General features: G+C 44.1%; 1 non-coding gene across 1 annotated transcript; it reads right to left on the bottom strand.

Annotated features, from left to right (window-relative positions):
• Positions 1-3,531: 3,531 nt before the first annotated feature.
• On the bottom strand, positions 3,532-3,603 carry Trnac-gca. Its single transcript has one exon. It is a non-coding gene; the product is annotated as a tRNA-Cys (tRNA).
• Between the last annotated feature and the right edge of the window lie 4,420 nt (positions 3,604-8,023).

The raw sequence follows: 8,023 nt of genomic DNA, 5'->3' as shown, positions 1-8,023 counted from the left end.
TTCTAAGGGCCTTTCATAGAAATGCTAAGGGGTGGAGCAAAAGACCTCCCCCAGCTCAGCCAAGTGCAGACCCTTCCAGTCACCCAGTAACCATGCACATGCAGCTCTGCTGGGTAAAGCAAGCTCAGATCTCACTAGAACATTTGTGGGCCTCCACAATGAACTTTAGTATTGTTGACTTGCCCTATCTCAAGCAAAGCCCATCAATAATTTGGCTGGAATTCAACGAATCTAAGTTAATTCTATGAGAATTGAAGCATTTTACAAATGGAATATGGAGTACTTTATTTTAACTATGTACAATCTCCCTCAAGTTTTTATACTTTCCCAGGAGGAGGAAATTCTACCAGTATTTTGATTGAGTTAATTCTAATGCTACATATTTTATGCTATAACACATACTATTTGTATAGAGTTTATATTTTCTATTGTGCCTGAAATGTAGAAATACAATTGAGATTTTTTTCCAATTGTTATTACTGTGAAGAAATTCACAGAACATATAATTTATCATCCTAACCAAATTTAAACTCATAATTCATTGGGTTTTTTTTTAAAAGATTTATTTATTCTGTGTACAACATTGTGTCTGCATGTATGCCTGCATGACAGAAGAGGACACTAGATCTCATTACAGATGGTTGTGAGCCACCATGTGGATGCTGGGAATTGAACTCAGGATCTCTCAAAGAGCAGCCAGTGCTCTTAACCTCTGAGCCATCTCTCCAGCCCCTCAGTGGTATTTTATTTCTAAAAACTCATGATGTTGGAGCCTGGGAGAAGTGGTTAAGAGTACTTGCTACTCTTGCAAAGGACCCAGGTTCAGTTTCCAGCACCCACATACAGGTTGGCACACAACACTAATAACTGTAGTTCCAGGGACTCCTAAACCTTTCCTGGCCTCTGTGGACACCAGGCACCCACTTGGTGCACATACATGCATATAAACACTCATACACATAAAATAAAAATACATTTTAAAAAATAAAAATCTACAATGTGAGCTGGAGTACACTCATAAGTAAAAATAAACAACTTTTGAAAATCAAATGTTCTGTAGCCATAACCACCACCATCATCATATATCTCTTTTCATAACTCATCCTGTAAAACACATTATTAACCAGTGACTCACTGTTCCCCACTTCTCTGCCCCTCAAAGCTGCTGTTCTGCTTTCTCATTTTAATGACTTTACGTCATATAAATAGAACTGTACAGCTTGTGTGTGTACTGTACACCTTTCGATTTTTCATTTATTTGGGTGTGTGTGCTCACGCATGTGTGTGCGTGCCAGCCACAACAGACATGTGGAAGCTGGAGGACAACTTAATGGGAGTCAACTCTCTCCTTCTACCATCCAGGGATTGAACTCAGGTCATCAGGCTTAGCAGCAAGCACCTTTACCCACTGAGCCATCTTGTTGGCCCAAGCCTAACTTTTATTTTGCTTTATTTTTTTTTTTCTTAATATGGGTGCTGAGGTTTGAATTTGGGTCCCAGTACTTGCGCACTTTACCAACTGGGCAGTCTTCCCAGTACCCACATTAGTCATTATGTGGCTAGATGTTTTCTCAGTTAGCATAATGCTCCTGCTATGGCATATATCTGAATGTCTGTTGTGTGATATTTTGTTTGTGTGCTGAAAAAACTTGCCTGGAGATCAAAGGGCAGAGCTAGCCACTAGTTAACCATACAGGCTGGGTAGTGGTGGCACACACCTGTAATCCCAGTACTTGGGAAAAGGAAGCAGGAAGATCAGGAGTTCAAGGCCACCCTGGGCTACATGAAATTAAACCAGCCTAAAACAGAAACAGAGCCTGGCGATGGTGTTCACCTTTAGTCCAGCACAATCAGGAGGTGGAGACAGGATTTCAGGCCCCCATTCAGTCTAAGGATTCATAGGGGTAACAAGTCTCTAATGGCTGCTGTTTTCTGCTTCTCTGATCTTTCAGCTTTCACCCTAGATATCTGACTCTGGGTTTTTATTGTTAAGACTAATTAGGATCATGCTTCAAATGCCCTTTTTATTATTTGTTTTGGTTTTGTTTTGCTTGCTGGCCTATAACTTGCAGACATCTACCTACCTGAGAAGTACTTGCAGTCCTCTGCCTGCTGAGTACTGGGGTTAAAGGCCTGCACCTCAGGTGTCCTACTTGGGTTCCCAGTGCTGTGCTGAAACAGTGTGATCAAAAGCAACGTGAGGAGGAGAGGGCTTATTTCACTCGCTTCCACATGACAGTTTATCATCAATAGTAGCTAGGGAAGGAACTCAGCACAGGAACGTGGAGGCAGGAGCTAATGGCAGAGGCCACCAATGCTGCTTACTGGCTTACTTACAGCTTCAGAGGGTGAATCCCTGACCCTTCAGGGTGAGGAACACAGCAGCAAGACAGGCAGACAAGATGCTGGAGCAGTAGCTAAGAGCTTACAGTGTGTGTGTGTGTGTGTGTGTGTGTGTGTGTGTGTGTGTGTGTGTGTGTGTGTTTGTGTGTGTCTGTGTCTGTCTGTGTGTGTGACTCTGTGTGTGTGTGTGTGTGTGTGACTGTGTCTGTGTCTGTGTCTGTGTCTGTGTCTGTGTGTCTGTGTCTGTGTGTTTGAGATAGGGTCTCACTTTATAGCTCTGGCTGTCCTGGAACTCTATGTGTAGCCCATGCTAGTCTCAAACTCTGAACTCAGAGATTTTCCTGCCTCTGTCACTTATGGGATTAAAAGCATGCTAAGAGCTTACACATTATCCAAAAGTGGGAGGCAGAGAGAGAGAGAGACTAGGCCTGGTGTGGGCTTTTGAAACCTCAAAGCCTGCCCCCAGTAATACACCTCCTCCAACAAAGCCACACCTCCTAATCCTTCCTAAACAGTTCACCAACTGGGAACCATGCATACAAATATATGAGCCTATGGGGGCATGCTTATTCAAACCACCACACCCAGTACCTTCTTTTGTACACTTGAATTAGTCTGTCAAATATATATACACACTGCATTTTGCTTGCCCTTTATCCCTTGCAGCTCATGCTGCTTCTGTATTTCAGCTATTATGAATAACACCACTATAAATCTAAGTTGGATTTCCTGTCCTCTCTTCCTAACCCACAAGGCCAAGGGGTCTTTGCCCTTGAGCTTTGTGTGCAGATCAACTAGGAGAAACATCAAGGTCGTTGATGTTTCGTCAGCAATGTGGGGAAAGAAGAGACCTTGCAAGGGTTATGGGATTAAACCCTCTGCAGGGGAGGTAGGTAGACTGTCAAGGGGCCAGGTCCAGTCCAGCCCTGGTCATCATCACAGGGTAGCTGCTCTGATTTCTATTCTCTCCTGCCAGGTCTTTGAAGTAAACATGGCTAGATCAGGGGTTTTTGTTTTTCCAGTTTCATCCTGATCAATCGCTCCCTCTGGTGGTCACCTATTTATTGATTCTGTCCTTCAGCTCTTTAGAGTTTTCCTCTTGTTTCCCCACTATCCGCACTTTTTTCATCCCAAATAGACAAATACTGGATATGCAAAAGAGTAACCCACACCTATGACAGGGGGGTAAGGGGGCACCCGGACTTGAACCAGGGACCTCTTGATCTGCAGTCAAATGCTCTACCACTGAGCTATACCCCCTACTGGTAGCACAGGCTCTCTCTAATCCCATTTACTTTTAGCTTCTTGTTATGGTCACACTGTTTACAAAGCTGGGTGGTGGCGGCACACACCTTTAAGCCCAGCACTCGGGAAGCAGAGCCAGGCAAATCTCTGTGAGCCTAGTCTAGTTTGCCAGCCTATGCTATAGAGCGAGATCCAGGACAATCACCAAAAACTACACAGAGAAACCCTGTCTCGAAAAAACAACTCAGTGGTAGAGCGCTTGCCTGGCAAGCGCAAGGCCCTGGGTTTGATCCTCAGCTCCAAAAAAAAAAAAAAAAAAAAAAAAAGGTTAAACTCTTCTCCCTAGAGAAGATTGGCGATTGGATTGACCCAGCTCTAAGGCAAGAAATCCCAAGGATTGATAGCCATCCTCAGGAATGAGGAAAGGGAGGGATAAAGGGAACTGAACCTCCTCCTGCTGGATCTCACACTTCTCTCGAGAAATGTGAGATTAAACTTTTACTGTTGAGACTACTTAGTTTGTGGTACTTTGCTCTGGCAACCTTAGGACACTTGGTCCCAAGATGGGGGTTCCCTGGGCAGAGCCTTGGCCTGCAGAGAGAACAGTGAAGTGGTCCTGTGTCTCCACCAGCGTCTCCAGCTTCACTGACCTGCTTAAGATGTACAGGGCCCTGGGGTGGCATCCTGTTCAACCAGAAAATAGTTTTCTCTGGAGCCCTACTCCCCGGATCGGAAAGCTAAGTAAGAGGGCAGTAAGGAAAGACTTCAACTCAGATTGGCGGAGCACCTACAGCATCGATAGCATGTGGTGATGCTAAAAGATACCCAGGCAGGCAGAAGGGCTCACATACCGCGCAAAACCCAGTCCTTCTGTCTGAAGGCTGGGAGTGTGAGCCGCTTCCTGCCAGCACACCTGCAGACAGAGGGAAGGAAGCCACAGTACTCTGTTGTGGTGAAATGTGTGGGTGAGCTGGAGTGCAGCCTTTAGCCTCTCAAGCTCACCAGCCCATGCCACCATCCCCAGCATGAGGTTTCTTCCAAGACGGGGTTTATCTGTGTAGCCCTGGCTGTCCTAGAACTCACTCTGTAGACCAGGCTGGCCTCTAACTCACAGAGATCCTCCTGTCTCTACATCCCAAGTGCTGAGAGTAAAGGGATGTGCCACATATATATTTTTAAAGTCTATTATTTTTACATGAGAGGCAAAGGCAGATGAATCTGAGTTTGGACCAGCATGGTCTACAGAGTGAGTTCCAGGACAGCCAGGAACATAAAGAAAGCCTGTCTCGAAATAATAATAATAATAATAATAATAATAATAATAATAATAATAATTTAAAAGTTTATTTTTTTGCATGGGTATTCTGGCTGCATGTATGTATGTGTGCATGTGTGTGCCTGATGGCTGAAGAAGGTAGAAGAGGTTATTAGATATTCTGGAATTGGAGTTACATAATGGTTATGAGGTGCCATGTGGATGCTGGGAATCAAACCCAGGTCCTATGCAGAGTAGCAAGTGCTTTTAATCACCAGGCCACCTTTCCCGTTACTTATTACCCATCTCAAAAGGAAGAAGGCGCGAAAAGAACAAAGCTCCAACATACTCCAGGAATTGCCTTCTGTGTGCTATGGTAATACCTTGTCTTTCACCTCTGTTCTTTCCCCATTGGCCATCTGTGTCCTGACACAAACATGTACATTCTCTTAACATAAAATATAAATAACTGAGTATACCTCAGTTGGTAGAGCAGTTGCCTAGCATTCATGAAGCTCTTGGTGAGAGCTGTAACCCCAGAACTAGCCGGGTGGAGGCAGGAGATCATGAATTCAAGGTCATCCTTAGTTACATAGTTCAGGACCAGCCTGGACTACATCAGACCCTGTCTCAAAACATAACAAAATGTAGAGCTAGTCATAGTGGAGTAGCATGTACCTGTAGTGGCATCCACATGGGAGGCCAAGACAGGAGAGTCACTTGTGTCTAGGAGTTCAAGATCATCCTGGAAAAGATACACACACACCTGGGATTAGAGAGATGGTTCAGTGGATAAGAACACAAGCATGAGGACCTACGTTCATGATCCTATCACTTTGGATCCCCAGAAACAACATAAAACGCTAGGAATGGCTACATGTGCCTATAAACCAGCCTTGAGGGGTGGAGACAGGGGGATCCCAAGAACCTATCGGAAACAGTAAGTTACTGGTTTAGCACTGGTTTAATGAGCAACTCTGTCTCATGTGGGTGGAGTTTCTCTGTGTCTTGGCAGCCACTCCCAAATAACCACCCAGAGGCTTACTACTAATAATAAATGCTTGGCTGATAGCTCAGGCTTGTTACTAGCCAACTCTTATATTTTAAATTAACCCATATTTCTTATCTATGCTCTGCCATGTGGCTGTACCTTCTTTCAACACTGCATGTTCATCTTGTTTCCCTTTGTGTCTGCACTCGACTCCCCAGACTCCGCCCTTCTTCCTCCCAGTGTCTTCTGTCTGGCTGTCCCACCTATACCCTGCCCAGCTACCAGCCAGTCAGCTTTCATTGCACTCAGAAGGCACCTTGGCAAAGATGCATCTTCACAGTGTTCAAAAAGATAATTCCATAATAGTCTCAAGGAAGAGGGGCTCAAAGAAGACAACTTATGTCCTGCTCAGGCCACTACATTCAGGCACATTTACCCCCACACTCATGTGTGTATGAGTATGAGTGGGACCTTGCATGTGCTGAGGTCAGAGAGCAACTCTTTAGAGTTGTTCAGTTTTCACCATCCATCTTTATGTGGATTCCAGGACCCAGCTCAAGTCGTCAGGCTTGTGTTTGTAGGGTAGCAATTGCCTTTGTTCACTGAGCTATCACGGCAGCTAAAACACCTTTTAAAGATAATAAGACTAATATGGTTTCTAAACTCAGTTGCTTGTGAGTTATTATAAAATACAGGTAAAAGGGGATTTAGGAGCCGGGTGTAGCTCCGTGGTAGTGTTTGCCAGATACACCCAAGGCCCTAGGCTGGATCTCCAGCACTGGAGAAAGAAAAAATAACAACTTTTTATGGAAAGGAATCACACATTTTTTCTTTTATGTACACTAGTGTTTGACCTGCATGTACATCTGTGTGAGGGAGTTAGATCCACTAAAATTTTAGTTACAGACAGTTGTGTGCTGCCAAGTGGGTGCTGGAACTGAACTCAGGTCCTCTGAAAGAGCAGCCAGTGCTCTTAACCACTGACACATCTCTCCAGCCCTGATAAAAAGGTTGATTGGCACTGGTGGTCTAGGTTAGTGGTGGTCAACCACGTTACATGTGTGAGACCTAGGGTTTGATCCTAAACACCAAGAGAAAAGAAAAAGGGGTGGGGGGTATTCATACTTAATTCCAGGCACAGAAAGTTAAATTTGTGGACATACTGTTTCTAATACTAGCGTGGCCCATTCTTATTTACAGAATGCCCTACTGGACCAGGTCTGAGTAGGGCAATGATATCTGCCTCCATCCCTCTACACCTTCCCATAAGGACCACCACCGTGCCTCGGTTCCCTGTGTTGCTCCATCATTTAGTGCAGAGAATAACATGTCACTGAGGACCAGCAAATATTGCTAAAATAACAAGGGACAATCCAAACTCCCATAGACATCTGAGCAGTCCTTCTCAGCATCTGTAGTTTTCAGCAAACACTCAGTAATGTCCACAGGAACAGTGACTACAGCTGCCTAAAGCTTATTATTAAGTTCAGTTTCACTGCCCCCATAGGTGCTGACATCCTTTCATCCTGGGCCAACATTATTCAGTTAGTTGCATTTCTATAGAAATTTGACAGGTAACAGGTACCCATCTGAAAAAGGAGTAGTACAGGGACATGATAGCAGTATGACAATCCTGGTTTGCATAATGGTTTCCAATTGTGAACTCAAGGCTGGAGTTAACCAACTAAACCGACCAGATGACAACAGGAGTAAGACTTGTAAACAAATATTAGAAGAAACTAGTTGAATTAAAATAACTTGAGAATGATGAAGAGCTATAATTGAATAAAAGGCATACTATAGCTTTCTTTTGAAATGTAATTTTTGTTTATAATCACCTCAAGTGTCTACCTTGGCTTTGGTAGCGTTCATAGTTTTTTGAGGCAAGGTCTTATCGTGTAGCTCTGGTTGGCCTGGAACTCACTTGGTAGCCCAGGCTGGCCTCAAACTCACAGAGATCTGCCTGCCTCAGCCTCTGGAGTGCTGGGATTAAAGGCGTGTTCCACCACGCTCAGTGCTTTTACAACACTTAAGTATCTATTAATTCATTGAAATATTTGGTAATCATCTACAGCATGCCAAGCAGTTTTGCTTGGGAACAAAAAGTCCCAGTCTTGTGGTTTTTGTCATGGGGGAAGATAATCAAATGATTGTAGGTCAAAGAGTGATGAAGAAACCTAACAGAGTAA

The sequence above is a fragment of the Onychomys torridus genome, chromosome 3 (assembly GCF_903995425.1).
Source record: "Onychomys torridus chromosome 3, mOncTor1.1, whole genome shotgun sequence".
NCBI classification, from domain to species: domain Eukaryota; kingdom Metazoa; phylum Chordata; class Mammalia; order Rodentia; family Cricetidae; genus Onychomys; species Onychomys torridus.
The sequence above is the reverse complement of the archived record's forward strand: the minus strand, read 5'-3'. Positions and strand labels throughout refer to the sequence as shown.